This window comes from Lepus europaeus, chromosome 2, assembly GCF_033115175.1.
Source record: "Lepus europaeus isolate LE1 chromosome 2, mLepTim1.pri, whole genome shotgun sequence".
NCBI lineage: Eukaryota > Metazoa > Chordata > Mammalia > Lagomorpha > Leporidae > Lepus > Lepus europaeus.
In genome coordinates, this window is record NC_084828.1 from 55,509,054 (window position 1) to 55,525,493 (window position 16,440).

Sequence of the window (16,440 nt, forward strand, 5' to 3'; positions counted from 1 at the left end):
ACTCTGGTTTTTAAAGCTATTTCTGTGCCACTTTAGGAAACAGGAGGGGTCTTAGTAGTTTTATTTTTTTTTTCTAATATATGTAAAATAGGAAGCAACCAACAGGCCAAGGAATTTAACAAAAGCCTGCTTTCCTTCCTTTTATTCTTTTCCTGCTTGATTTGAATGAGAATCCAGGGAGATGATTTGCTAACATTTTCTTGCTATTCCAAGGGAGAAATGTTGGCAATAGGTATTCCTGACGGAAGGTGGGAAGGTGGATGGGCTCCATGGAAGGGTCTGAAGTCGCAGCTCCATACTCCTCATTCCTAAATGCTTCAGTATGTAGGTTATCAACTAGACTTGAATATTATTTATATTTTTCTTTTAAGATAAAATTAAAATCCAATACAACTCATAAATCTTAACTTTACATTGATGGTTTTCCCAAATGCCTTATAGCTATGTGACACAAAGCTATATCAAGAGTTAGAATATCACCATCAACCCAGAAAGCCTCCTTATTCTCATTCCCAGTTTGTTGCTACCTCATCTATCCTCTTAGAAGCAACTGTTGTTTGTGTGTGTGTGTTTTTTTATTACCATAAATTAGTTTTGCCTGTTCAGGATTCAGTGAAATAAAATCACACAGCACGTGGTCTTTTATGCAAAGCTTCTTGTACACAAAATAATGTTTTGAAGATTTATTGATTCTGTGGCAAGCATCAGTTAAGTGTGGAAATGACTGTCATTCAGCAGTACATACAAGTATGGTACTGAAGGCAATATTTTGACATTTTCCAGTTTTCTTCACAAAATATCAGTCTTTCTTGCTTACACTTATTTTAAATGTTGATTATAATAAACTTTTTTCTGTAAATAAGGGAAAATTACATATATCATTATATGTAATTATAAATATTTATTTGTGTAATATTTGCCAGGAAAACAAAACTATATAATCTTTTATTTATAATAGACATTTAATGATAACATTTAAATAAATGCCTAAGGGTAAATGCAGACAAAGCCACATGGTGGTTTCTTCACAGAAAGCTAACTACTCTTCATGGGTACTCAAGGTCTCTGATACTCTTCCCACATACCCTTAGTTGACAGAATACCAGGCATAAATGAGCCACTTTTGGCAACAAAATATAATGTTGACATTCTTGTGTGTAAGAATGATTTTCATGAAGATGGAAGAAGATAAGTTTGAATAGGAAATAAGTTTCATAAGGAAAAAATATTGTTTGCCTATACAATTCTCAGATTGATAGGTATCAAAAACAGAATCTACTGTTCTAATTTATATCAATTTTATATCAATTTTCCAAAGGACTGATATTCATTTTTCATCTCAATAACTCCAACTTGGGCACACAATAAGTTCTTTTAACCAAGTAGAAGTCAAACTTAATCAAAGTGCTTCTTTACAAGACAGAATAGATAATGCACACGTTCTACTAGTAGAATAAGAAATTCTACTTGTGTAAGATTAAATATTTCCATTGTGAAAATATTTCACCAAGGAGCAAATTGGAAATACTTTTAATTAAATGAAAATTTTTGTCATCTTATATAAAGCATTGCCACTCATAGTGGCATAGTCAAACAAAGATAGCTTTTTTTTAAGGTTCATAAATCAAAATACGAGATAGAGTTGGGACATACAGCTTAATCTGCCATAAATTTTGGATACTTGGAATCTTCATGAGTTGTCAGATCATAAGTACCCAGAACTGATGTATAAAGCTGATTGTTTTGAGATTTCACATCAAACATCTTCCATGAGATGACCCAAGTACTAGGGCCCCTGCCACTCACAGTGGAGGCTCCAGTGGAGTTCCCAGCTCCTGACTTCAGCTTGGCCTATTCATGGCCATTGTGGCCATTCAGAGAAATGAAACAGTGGATGAAAGATTTCTCTTCCTGTCTTTCCTCTGTCTCTGTCACTTTGCCTCTCAAATAAATCTTAAAAAAAAGTCTCCCATGGACTTGAGGAAAACTGTCATAGAGTGTAACTAGGTGGCCTCATGTACTAAGGAATTGTGGCCCGTGAGAATTAAGGAGGCTCTAAAAAAGGCCCTTTGCTATCAGTCCACCATGGATCATCCCGTCTTAACAGTATGTTGACAAAGAAACAGGAGAGGGTCAGTCATAAATCTTCCCTTTAACAGTGTTTGACCTTGGGCCATCTCCCTTCAGCTGGTTTTCTCTTCTCCATTTTTGTAACATTGCCTCAAAAAAAAAAAAAAAGTCTCAGCTCTGTTCTCCATTCCATCTTTCTATTAATGTACTCAAGTAATAATTGCATTCCTGGGGGCCAGCGCTGTGGCATACTAGCTTTAGCCTCTGCCTGTAGTGCCCGCATCTCATATAAAGGCCAGTTTGTGTCTCTGTTGCTCCTCTTCCAACCCAGCTTGCTGCTATGGCCTGAGAAAGAAAGTGGAAGATGACCCAGGTACTTGGGCCCCTTCACACATGTGGGAGACCTAGAAGAAACTCCTGGCTCCTGGCTTCAGATTGGTCCAGTTTCAGCCATTGCTGTCATATGGCGGGTGAACCAGTGGATATAAGCCTTTTCTCTCTGAACTCCACTTTGATTATGGCGTTGTCTAAATAAGATCGGAGGTTGTGAATTCAAGAGGCTTGCTTAGCTTTGGCAGCTCATGACAAGAGTCTCGGTGATTACTGACATCATAAATAAGAGTGTCAATTGTTAAATCAACAATGGGAGTCACTGTGCATTTACTCCCCATGTAGGATCTCTGTCCTTAATGTGTTGTACTATGCGAATTAACGATAAAACAAGTATTCAAACAGTTCTTTATACTTTGTGTTTCTGTGTGGGTGCAATTTGTTGAAATCTTTACTTAGTATATACTAAGTTAATCTTCTGTATATAAGGATAATTAAAAATGAATCTTAATGAAGAATGGGATGGGAGAGGGAGTAGGAGATGGGATAGTTTGCAGGTGGGAGGGAGGTTATGGGGGGGAAAGCCACTATAATCCAAAAGTTGTAATTTTGAAATTTATATTTATTAAATAAAAGTTTTTAAAAAAAGACTTTTCTCTCTATCTCTCCCTCTCTCTCTCTATGGTTCTACCTGTCAAATAAATAAATAAATCTTTAAAAAAATTGTTGGGTCGAGGGCCGGCGCTGTGGCTCACTTGGTTAATCCTCTGCTTGAGGCACCGGCATCCCATATGGGCGCCTGATTCTAGTCCCAGTTGCTCCTCTCCCAGTCCAGCTCTCTGCTGTGGCCCGGGAGGACAGTGGAGGATGGCCCAAGTACTTGGGCCCCTGCACCCTCATGGGAGACCAGAAGGAGGCGCCTGGTTCATGGCTTTGGATCAGCGCAGCGCCAGCTGTGGTGGCCATCTGGGGGGTTGAACCAACAGAAAGAAGACCTTTCTCTCTGTCTCTCTCTCACTGTCTATAACTCTGTCAAGTAAATAAAAAAATAAAAAAAAATTTTAAAAATTGTTGGATCACATGGTAATTTTATGCTTAACTTATTAAGAAACTGAACTGTCAAACTTTTCCATTATTTTAATTCTAGTTTTTATATTTATATAAGAGGAAAATTTCATGTATTTCATAATACTGTTTTAAGAGCATAATGATACTTCAACCTCCCTCACTTCCACCCTCTTTCCTCCTTCCTTTCCTATTTTTCTTTTAATTTTTGAATGATAAACTTTCAATTAAGTTATTATCACAAACTTGGCACTCCACTAAAGAATTCAGCAAGTAGTAAGTAGAAAAACCACTGTTGCTCTAGACTATAGACAAGTTCCATGAACAATAATAAAATCTTAAAATGTCAATTTCATTCATATACATTACATTTGGTACTCTGTATATTAGTTACCACAAATCAGGGAAAATATATGATATTTACCTTTTTGGGCTTTGGCCTATTTCAATAAGCATACTTGTTTCCAGTTGCAGCCATTTTGTTGTAAAAGACAAGATTTCATTTTTTTAATGCGTGAGCAATATTCCATATGTGTGTGTATGTGTGTGTGTGTGTGTGTGTGTAAATTTCTTTATTCAGTCATAAGCTGATGGTCATCTGGGTTGATTCCATATCTTTATCTTAGCTATTATGAATTGAGCTGCTATAAACATGGGGGCACAGATAACTCTTTCATATGATGATTTCATTTCCTTTGGGTAAATTCCTAGGACTGGGATGGCTGGGTCATATAGTACATTTATTTTCACATCTCGAATCTCCATACTGTCTTCCATAATGGTTGTACTAGCTTATATTCCCACAATCAGCACATTAATGTACATTTTCCCCACATCCTCATCAGCATTTGTTATTTTCTGTTTTTTGGATGACATTCTAACTGGGGTCAAGTAAAATCTTATTTGCTTCTTATTTGCATTTTCCTGATAGTTAGTGATCCTGAGCATCTTTCATGTGTCCATCTGCCATTTGTATTTCATCCTTTGAAAAATACCTATTCATATAATTAGTCCATTTCTTAACTGGATTTTTTGTTTTGTTGTTGTTGGGTTACTTGAGCTCTTTATATAATCTGATATTAATTCTTTATCAGATACGTACTTTGCAAATAGTTTCTTCCATTCTGCAGGTTGTCTCTTTACTTTGCTGAGTGTTTCCTTTGCTGAGCAGAGCTTCTTAGCTTGATGTAATTCCATTTGCCCATTTGTGCCTTTATTGCCTGTGCTCTGGCATCTTATCTAAGAGTGCTTCCCTTGCTTGAGGACAACTGCAAATCGTGATCAGAAGATGAGCTATTTTGTTTTATTCACTACCACTGATTGTAAGTTAGATAATAAAATCAGTCATTTTAAACTGGATGCTGTGATTTGAATATGATTCCTAAAGTTGATATATTGGGAGCTTAATTTGTAATGCAACAGTGTTGAGGTGGGGGAACTTTAAGAGGCATTTGGGTCATGAAGGCCTGCCTTCATGAATGTAATTGCCATTATCATGGGAATGAGTTATAAAATCAAATTCAGTTCTCTGCGGATCTCTCTCACCATGTGATGCCTTCCCCCACGTTATGATGCAGCAAGAGGGCCCCTGCCAGATGCCAGCACCGTGCTGCTGGACCTCCCAGCCTCCTGAACCATCGGCCAAATAAGTTCTGTTTCTTATCAGTTACTTAGTCTGTGATATCCTGCTATAGCAGCATAAAACAAAAACACCAAGACTTCCTTCCCTCTTTAGTCACTAATGAAAGCAAAACCACTTAATTTGTTACAATGATTACTTTAATAGATAGTAATGACAACCTACCCAGAGTGCAAGAGATAACTTTCACCAGGAAACATAATCGTCACTGACACTCTCAGCAATGACTGTAATGGAGGGAAAATTACTGAGGTGTCTTTTTAATCTCTAGTCATTTCAGTTTTAAGAGTCTTTTAGCCCTTACTAATTGGGTGAATATTTACTCACCCTAAATTCTAAAGGATTAACTTTATTATTATGTATATTTAGATTTGAAATGAAATATCCACTTTGGCTTTGTGAATCACATGCCTTTGTTGGGCTCTTTTAACTATGCAAATAAATAGCTATCTACATAACTCATGATGTATTCCTATTTTGATATTTTGTTATTATTTATTGTTCATAGTAAGAACTAAAACATATTAAATGCTTGAAATGTTTGCAAATCAATAAATAATTAAAACTTCTGATCACATTCATATTTAACATCTGTGAGGTTTCGTGATTGATGTAGCATTTGGACTTTTTTTAGATGAGAAAACAAAAGCCAAAATGGCTTGGTATTTTTGCCTACTTGTCCAACATTACTAAAATTTTCCCATCTTGAATGGTGGATGTGGCACAAGTTTAAGACTAGGTGCTTAAAATAGGATTTTATAACATTCACAAAATGTTAGCAAAACCTAACTGAATGAATTCATGTGACAAAAAATTATTCCTGCTTTTAAATTTCGGAAATAAAAGAAAGGCTTCTTCCATAAGTCTTTATGTGACAAAGTAATTTTTTAATATTTTCTTTTATTTAGAATGTAGAAGCTACAATGTTTCCTCCACTCCATTCAAAAACACTAAATCAGGAAATGAATGAGTGAGATTATTCTTTGAGCATTCCAAATTCTATACGTGAAATATTCTTCCTTAGACACTGAAAATGGGGCTAATTCTCACTGGTAATGCTATTCCCCAATGTAACATGAGCTAATTTGAACTGCAAAAGAAGAGAAGCCAGGAGATATAATATGAGACTGAAATAAGTTGAAGTTAAGATAGTAAAAACTGTTAGGCTGCAGAAGCTAAGACACTGGGGGAAAAAAAGATACAGAGGACACAGCAACTTGCTGGCAGTGGGAAACAGACACAAGGGAAACACCAGTGTAAACAATCAAGCCTGCACTGCCAAGGTACCCAGACCTCTCAGAGCTCATAATTGCTAAGACCTGAAGAGATCACAAATTGGATGAGTGGGTAAGAAATATCCAGCCAAAATTAGGTGGAGAAGGAGGGCAGGAAGTGTGCTCTCAGGCATAAGGAATAGCATGAGCAGACGCATGGATGGAAGAAGTGGCTGTTGGATTTAAAGATCCTGAAGATCAGTGTGGCTGGACTGTAATGGGGCCAAGGTTGTGCCACGAAGCTGCAGAGGACAGAAGGGCACAATGTACAGGGCTCCTCTAGTCCTCATTAAAAGATGTGCCATTGTTTTAGAAGGAAACCTAGATTACTTTTCCCTGCTAAGCTCCATACAAGCATGTATACTCCATGTGTGCTGAGAAATGAATAGCAGAAAATTAGAAATTTAGTTGCTTATAAAACATATTCACAGGATAGGAACGGTGCCTCACTAGTGCTTAGCAACCATTAACTCAGTGACTCAGAGCAAAAGTTTAAGTAGAAAAGCTAATGCTGTTTTTGGTGAAATATACCAAAGACATTTTAAAAATAAATGGGAATTAAAATGGAATTCAACTAATCCAGCTCTCTTCAAACAGAACATGCCTTTAAAACCAGTTGTTCTTAACTTTTTAGCCAAAATCTAAATGAAAATAGTGATTGAGCTCCAGTCTGAGAACTCCATGCAGTTCTGTCTTCTCCAAATCATATCCTCATTTAACTGTCCACCCCAGGCCCAGGGCCCTTTTTCATCTCTCTTTCCTCTCTACCCTAATACGAATCCCTGCACTGATTCTTTAACTTAAAAAATCATACAAATAATACATATCTATTTTAACAAAAATTTGAAAGAGTTGAAAATGAGGAAAGAATGTTGTTATCCATTATCTAATGTGCAAAGAAATCTTCCATAAAATTTATCTTATTTGTTTCCAGACACTTCCTTCCTCAGCATATATATATATATATATATATATGCAGAAAAACAGGATTATAGTCTGTTTTATAACCTGTATATTCTTTAATGTAAACATATCTCCATTTTCTTATCTTGAATGATGGTACCATTTTTGATTACTCCATAGTATCCTCATCTGATAGTAGATCAACTGACCCTGTATCCATGCAATGAATTTGCAAATTTCGACAATTGCTTCAGTCATTTCACAACTGAATTTATTTTGGTGAAATTGGTATTTATTCACTTTAAGGATCAGGTATTTGTCTGAGAAAGCTCTTGACTCAATTTTTCATCACATTTGCAATGCCATACTGAATCCATATGGCAATTTGATCAACACATGATATTGTGTGTGAGATTATTACTAACATTTGTGGTTATAGGAATGTTGATGTATCTGTCATTGAGATTCTTTGTCTGGTCCTACGAGGGGTGACACTTTAGAGATGGAGAATTAGATGAAACAGACACAGGGACTGGAGCCAGCAAACCTTGTTCAAGTGCCAAGTTAAGCCCACAATTTCACTTATTACGTGAATAATTCACTTACTCTCTGAGTGTCATTTTCTTTCCTATAGGATAGGATTGATCATATCTACCTTCTGGGAGATGCTGGGGACAGGAAATGGAACAGTTTGTGAAAAGCAGTTTCTAAACTATACAGTTCAGTGGTAGTCATTAATTCGATCTTATTCATAGATATCCTTTTTATTTGGGTATACTGTGGATTTTTAAAGTTCCTTGCATTTCAACCCAGCATGAATTCTATAAGTACAGATGGAGATCATATGTACATTGTAAGCTATACAAGGCCACTCTCCATGGCAGAGAGAAGATAATCAATAAATGTATCATGAATGAGTAACCACTACAAAGTTTTTCTCAAATGGAAAACATTGTGCTTAATAGGAATTAATTCCAAGATGAACCAATGAGTTTCCTCAAAGAAACAGTATTTATTAGAGAATATAGACTTATGGGTTCCTTATTCTATATAGAGGAGTGAGCCACAGTCTGATGTAATTCAAGGAACGTGGACCAATTAGAAATGGGTGGGTCAGGAATGATATCACCAAAGAATAGGCCTCCGAACTGGGTCTTGAATGTCAAGAAGGACTTGTTCAGAAAACAACAGGAAAGGGTTTCCAGACTGAGGAAAAATAGGGTATTGATAGCTGGGATAATTCATTCAATAAGGCATATGTAAGGCCTAAGGCATCAAAATCTCTTACTGGTCAAAATATTCTTCATCCATTCTATAATTTAAAATGAACCTAAGTTCATAAACACTTGAGGCCAAGGAAATATTTCCTCCAAGTGAAAAGTTATTTCTAGGAGCTATAAACATCTGAAGATACATGCACTTTATCTTGCTGTTGTCCATCCTATTCCAGGCATCTCATCTCATATGAATCACTCACAGTAACATGACAGCCAGTTTCATGAAGCCAAGGCAGCATGGGGAGAGGCCAGGACACTAACCCCAGCATATTAAAATTCAGCTGAGGACATGAAGATGCACCCAAGTCCTCTCTAAAGTACAATGGGGGACTAATTCTTAACATTTATCTGCCACAGTAATTGTGCACAGGAGTCTAGATCAGAATGTATTATTCAAACCAGCATTTGATTAAGGTCAATGGATTTAACGATTCTAAAAATGACTCTGACAAGTTAGTGTAAATTGGAGAATGCCATGTCCCAGACATCTGTTTAAAGTTTCCATTCCCCACAGTTTCTCTATAGTATTGGAAACCTTAATGTAGATGCTCTCATATTTGCACATGCACGTGCATCACCTCACACACATGCAGCTATTGGCTTTAACTGTGACACACGATATGTCAGCCCTCAAGTTTCCATCTCTCTCTTACTCTCTTCTCCCTCTGGACCTAATCACTTAGCAGTTCAACAAAGCTCAGTCTTGTGCTCCTTCAGAGAACTCCTTTCCAAGCCAAGCTTCAACTTTAACTAGTAAGCATCTTAGCTTACTCTGCAATCTGCACTTCTTATTCTGAAGACCCACTCATCTCTTGTCTTCCAGGCTTCTTGAATTACCGACTCTTTCGTTGATGGTGCAAACCATCACCACTGGCTCGTGAACCAATGCTACCTTTACCTTCCCTGATCTGCTATGATGTTGGGCACCCAAGGCATCCTTGCAGAGTTATCTTTCACAGCTTGATGCAAACTGGCATTCACCATGGAGAAGACCAAAGGCAGAGATACCCGTGATTTTGTGCATTAGCATCCTGGGGTTCTGGGGCAGTGGTTATTTTCTGAAAAGCTAAACTTCCGAGAAAAATGAAACATTCTCTCTTTCACTTGTCCCTACTTAAACTTGCCCATTTCAGTGCAGGTTATTTCAAAGCCCAGGTTTTTTTTTTTTGTTGTTTGTTTGTTTGTTTGTTTATAAAACATGAGAGACTCAGGAACAAGTAACACACAGATGAAAGTTTCATATCGTGCAAATCACTTGCCATGGGTTGTGTATGAACAAATGTTTCCCAGTGATTCCATTTTACCTCTTTCTTTGCCCTGTCCAAAAAACATCACTGCTTAGTATTTGTCATCCACTTTTATACTATTCATAAAATCCCAATTTTTTTCTATTTGCATTCTGGTCTCTGAGGAGAAAAGGCATTTAATCTCTTGTTGATAAATAATCCCTTAAATTTGATCGAAACTTCCCCTACCATGTCCAGTTAAATTCATCTCAAAATTATTTTTAAAGTTCAAGATACATTCTATATAACATAGTGAGTATAATTATTAACAATGTATTGTGTACTTGAAAGTTTTTAAGAGTAGACAAGTATTCCCAGAACAAAAAATGCCATGGGAGGTAGTACATATACTTATGAGCTTAACTTAACCATTCCACCATAGGTAACTATTGCAAAACAATATGCTGTATACTATAAATACATATGATTCTTATTTGTAAAAAAATAAAAATAAATGGGAAAATGAGAAAAAATTAAAAACAAATGAGAAAAAATGCTTCTATATGTACATGTATGTCATGTGTACTGGAAAATAAATTAAACACTTTAATTTTATATTTATAAAATATATAATATAAACTTTCAAATAGTCACAGAACTATACTACTAGAGTAGTATTACTATTGTTATCAAATTATTTGACAAAGATTTCAAAACAAAGTTGACAAAACTACTTGCAGCAAAACTGATCTACATCTAATTTTTTTTTAATTTAATTTTTTTTTTTTTATTTTTTGACAGGCAGAGTGGACAGTGAGAGAGAGAGAGATCTACATCTAATTTTAACTTGGTATACAATACAATGGGATATGCTATTTCATCTATTAATATGTACATATGTTATTTAGATTCTTCAAATTTAAAAATCAGCAAAAATGAAAAATAGGCAATAGCAATTTTATAACTTTAACAATTATTTTTAGGAAGAGGCTCTTGCATTAGGTATATAAAGACAAAAACATCTCAACCTTTTGTTTTCTTTTTATTTGAGAAGCAGATAGACAGAAATAGTGAGGGAGAGGGATAAGGGGTGGTGAGAGAGAGGGTCCTCCCTATTCTCAGATTCACTCTCCAAATGTCCACAACAGAGAGGCCTGGGCCAGACCGAAATCCAGGTATCCTATTCAGTGTCAGGAATCAAATACTGAGCCATCACCTGCTGCCCCCAGGGTGTGTATCAGTTGGAAGTTGGAATCAGAAGCAGAGCTGTGACTCAAACAGATTATAGGGTATAGGCCTCCCAAGCAGCATCTTAACCACGGCACCAAATGCCCATTCCCCAGTCTTGGCCTTGAATTGCTGGCCTCTCCTTTGTGCAGTGTAGCTACATTTTCTACACTAGCTTTCCTTCTTTTTAAAGTAAAATCCCACTTAGCTACCCTAGCTGCTTACTCGCTCTGGTTTTTACCTTCTTTGTCTCTTTCCATTTCCAACTTCTAGAACATCATCCTGCATCCTTCCGATGTGAATTTTGATCTTCTTCACTCCTCAAGTATACTTCTTCAACACCCCCACCCCCACCCCCATGTAGGATGACTTCATAGCCTTTTGGGGGAAATACATCACTAGAATTCCAACTCTGGGCTGCTGGGTCTTCTGTGCCTGCACAATATACATGGGTTTGGCCTGAAAACTCAGCCACCCTCCTCCTTTTTATAATCACCAAACTCATCAGCTTTCCAATTCACCCTTCTCAGTGCTACTTTGTGGCCTTTTCTCCCTCCATCCTTAGGGTGGACCACAATGGTAGATGACTCCATAGTGCTCACAGAATAAAGGTCATACCAAGGCTGGGCCCATACATGGGAAAGGAAATGGACTAACATAAAACAGTGTTGTTGGCACAGGCTAAAGAGTGTGTATGCAAGGATGTTTAAGGAGTACTCAAAAAGGTCAGGAACATTGTGTATTATAAAAAAAAAAAGCAAAGATTTTGAAATGTTTTTTGCATGAAAGTAAACTTGTCTTATAGTTCCACATTTCTACAACTTTTTGAAATTGCAAAATGAGTTAGAAAAAGCAAACTAGCCAATTTTATTCAAGTGGAAGGATCATGTTCATAGATACTTTGGACCTCAGAATTGGAAAGGACTAAAAAATGTTTCTGTTCTCGCTCCCTTTCTCCATGACACTGGGCAGACTGGGGGCTAGCACTTGGACTGAACTGCGTATCTTTCTCCCTCCTAAACACCAGAAACAGGGATCTTAGGCACCACATTTCTGGTGTTCATCAGAACATGTTCCTCTCAAACACGGCATTTGTGAAATATACATAAGAATTTGTCTTTTAGCAATAATTCGGTGACCAGCTGAAAGATCGACTGTTATTTGGTAATGTGGCAATAATAACCTCAAAGTTGGAACCAGTAACATAAACAGGAAGCATTAACTTTGGTTCAAAAATGCAACCACTCTGATTTTTTTTTTTTTTTTGCAAAATTCTAAAAAGGATGAAGAGGGCTGGGAATCACGAAATTTTGGAAATGCCCTTTGGATAGGATTTCACTGGCTAGCCATTTGTCACAGAATCTGTTCTAATCAATTTAAGGATTATTTTTGCTAATGTGGTTTCCCTAAATTCCTCTCTTTTCATTTATTTTTAGAAAGGCAATTTCCCTAGCAGCCTCTCCTCAGTATCTCCTTTCTCTGTCCTTCACTGTTATAACCCATCTACATAAATGATGTAGCAATAAACTACTATGTTAAGGAATCACAGGGGCTTTACAAAAATTCAGCCACTCCAAAAACATGCAGTATGAGACACAAACAAGATCCAAACAGTTCCATTGGTATTTATATCACACATGATCTGTATAATATTAGCACAAAAATTTTATTTTTGAGTGGTAAGAGATTAATTAGTCCATCTGCGTGAGTACTCATGGGGTAGTGAACCCTTTCCCTCCACAGTTCTGGGACTGAGTTGAAGAACCAGACAAATTATCATGTAAACATGTAAACCCACAAGACACAAAGTATTCACGGAAAATGCCTATTAGCAGTTCTCATTATTGACAGAAACAGCATAATTCCACCAAGCCCAGGGCAAAAGTAAATGTGCTTATCATTCTTTTCATTTTTAACTTTTGCTTTTTTTTTTTAAACAGAATCATAAAGTCACTTGGCAATGCACTGGATAGGGAAACTAAGAGATATCTCCTCTCATAAAATCAGCATAGGGTCTTCATAATCACATTGAGAGCCATTGGCCCTGTGTTATCAAGCAAAACTGGTAGCCTTGACACCAAGAATCCCAGTTGCATATTTCTCCCATGAGGATTTGCTGTCTGCCCCAGGCCTGAGGAGAAAACACAGCCCTGTCCCTGACAGAGGTAGAAGAATCACACACAATACGTATTAGGTCTAAGAGTCACATTAGCATCATCAGGGCAGGGCACAGGGCTGGTCCTCAAAGTTCCCTTTCCTTGAACAAGGGTGGCTTCTAAAAAGCAGATGAACTTTATTGTCATGAATGACTGTGCTGATCTAGTTTCCCTTTGCCACAAGTTCATCGTGTGACTTCTTCCCCCTCGTAAATCATACTGGAAAGTTTCCATATATTTGGTCATGGTATTGGCAACCGTATTAAATATTTGACCTATTTGTTTCTCCATGGGATTTTAACTTTTTCTCCTCTTGTATTCTCCATTATTTTGATAATATGTTCATATTTCTCATTTTAAAGATCTCTTTTAATTAAAATTAAATAATAACAAGCATGGTTTTAATAACACATTTTACATGGAATCTTTTCCATCTACTGACAAATCTCTACGTGCTTTCCCTCAGCATCTTTATAAAAGCACAATCTCTCATATTGGTTGAATATCTAGAACATGTGAAGCTCTCCTCTACGAACCAGAACAAAACAGTGAACAAAGTAAGTATAAAAAGCTACACTTTCACTGAGTTTAATGTGTAGTAAGAAGAGATGACAAAGGCATAGTAAGTAAGACATACAGGATGTTAGATGATGCCACTGCTGCTTCTCAATATTTGATTCCCTCTTACTCAGGGCACATGAAAGGAGTATATATCCCCATCTCCCTGATGTTGTTCATGACCATGTACCCAATTCTTGCCAATAGGTTGTGCAAAGCAGGGGCATGTACCACTTCTAGGTCCATGAATTAAAGTGTTAGTTCAAGACCCTCCCTCCAACTCTGTTCTTTCCCTCCTGTGGGGAGGCAACTAACCAGGTAGAACTTGAGAACAGATTGACTACAAAGAATAGAAGCCCTGGTCATAGTCAGCAACCAGAACTGAGGAAGCAGTCTGATTTTGGTATTTTAAGTCATGGAGGTTCAGGGGTTTTTACTGAGGCTTAACCTAGCTTCTCCTGACTAGCACAGGTGGAGATAAATCCTGAGAAGGAAAGAAAAGTGAGGAAGCAATTAGGTCAGAATTGGGAGGGCATACAGTCTTCAACAAAGGATATGGAGGGCTTGACTCTCAGATAAAGAACTGAGGGAAGGGTGGAAGATAGTCATTCTTTGGGGCAAACACATTCTGGGCTAGAGGGACACCAAGTACAAGGGCTCACAGAAAGGAATGTTCCTGGTTCGTCTACTGTAGGAAGATGAACAAGGGAGAAACAGTAAAAACTGAAGTAAGAGATAACTGGGCCAGGTTGGTAGAGCCTTCTAGTAAATTACTCTGAGACAGCAAGTTATTGAAAGTTTTTGAGTTGAGAAATAATAAGATCTGATTTTTATTTTAATAGGATTATTCTGGGTTCTCTGTTGAGAATATTCTGAAAGGCAAAACTAGAGACTAGTTAGGGAACTACAGGAATAATCCTTGCAGGACAAGCTAGTAGTTTGAATCATGAGGAAAACGAATGTCAAAAAAAAAAAAAAAAGAGATCCCCAAATTCTGGATAAAATTTGAAAAGAGCACTAAAAAGATATGCTCCATTTCTGCTCCAGCCACTCATAGATGTAGAGTCCCTCTGTACCTTCCTTCCTCTCCTCCTACAGGGCCCTAGGCACCATGGACTATTAGAAGCAGCAGCGCCAGCAAGAGTTGGCCTTTGCTGTAGTGGTAGCAATACCAGGCTAGGCAGCAGCAACTCCCAATGGCTTAAGCCATGGTGCCTTTAATGACATCTGGCATCAGCATTGCTTTAACCTTCAAGGATATCTTCTAATTAAGCACATTCCTCGATTCCCCAGAAACCCCACCAACTTGACCGAGATGAGCTTCCTGAACAGTGAGGTATTGGCGGGAGTCTTGATGTCCTCCTTCAACCAGTCAGTTCTGGGGCTTGAAGAAAGCCTGGGTCTCTTAGATGGCTACCTACTGGTGGTCAAGTACTTCAAACTTCAGGTGCTCACTGGTGACAATGCACAGACAGGCTTCTCCAAATGGCTGGCTGTGGATGCGTTGTTCAGTGATGCAGAAAACAGCAAGGAAGATGCCTTCTCTAGACAGGTTGGATCTTGGAGAAAACTGGTCTGAAATAGTTTGGCTTTCATACTTTGTTGGGCATAGATGACCTGGAAACTGCCAGATGAGCTTTTCGTCACCTGGATGATTCATGTGATCTCTTTGTCCCCCTAGTCCAGGAGACTAATAAGCAGTGCTCCCTCCCCACCATTGTGAACCCAATTGGCCATCTCTCAGGAAGTTTAACAAAAACTGACTAGGTTTCCCCTTCCTATAACCTGTTACTCTTTCTCCAGGGGTCCTGTCCTCCACTCCAGATGATTCCTTTAGTTTAGAGCGAGGTAGTGAAGTGGAAATTTCTGAAGGAGATAGGCAGTCAGCCTCACTTCTTATATAACCATGATTCCTCTATGAGTAAACGGGGAGGATAACTCTTGAGATCAGCACAGGGGCATCTGTATAAGCCAGGAGTCCTACCCGGGCTTTCCCCAGCATAGCTCCTCTACCTCCAGGGCCTCTCTGAACAGGAGCCTGCCATCTCCAGCTGCCCCTGAAGCCTTTGTTCATCCCAAACCTTATGATCCTCCCAGAGAGAATATGATGGCAACAAAAGTAAAGGGTGAGAAGCTGGGTAAGAATCTGGAAAGGATGGAACAGAACAAGGCAGCAGCCACTAGGTATTGCCCAAAGAAGAAGGCAGAGTAGGAGCCCTGCTTGGTGAGTGCAAAGAGCTGGAAAGGAAGAATGAAACCCTGAAGGATAAGCCTGATGCCCTAGCCAAGAACATATGGTATCTGAAAAATATGATGGAAGAGGTCTGCAAGGCAAGGGGGAAAAAAGGGTCCCCTAGTTAGGGTAGTCAGGAGTGTGTGTGCTTGGACATAGGAGTCTCATACTGAAGCTGTGTTGTAATAAATTATTTTGTAATGAAAGTTTAAAAAATGCTCATGAATCCAATGTGAGATTTATGAGAATTAAGGGTTTCAACCTAAAAAGATGGATGTGTTTTCACCAACCTGGGAAAGACTACAGGAAAAGAAAGTTTGGGGCAGAAGGCATTAGGAGCTTAGTTTTGGACCAGCTAAATCCTGTGTGTCTACTAGAAAGCCAAATGGAGATACTACGTAGGGTGTTGGAGAAAATGGCTCTGAAGTTGAGGGGAGTGTTTAGGCCTGGAGATATAAATTTTCAACTCATTAGTGTTTAGA

At 38.0% G+C, this 16,440-nt stretch overlaps 1 protein-coding gene and 1 pseudogene across 31 annotated transcripts in view; one reads left to right on the forward strand and one right to left on the reverse strand.

Annotated features, from left to right (window-relative positions):
• The window catches only part of ABI3BP (ABI family member 3 binding protein), a 298,516-nt gene that overhangs the window by 239,622 nt on the left and 42,454 nt on the right, over window positions 1–16,440 (reverse strand). The gene's annotated exons all lie outside the window — the stretch shown is intronic.
• Window positions 6,539–16,086, forward strand: LOC133777126 (cyclic AMP-dependent transcription factor ATF-4-like; annotated as a pseudogene).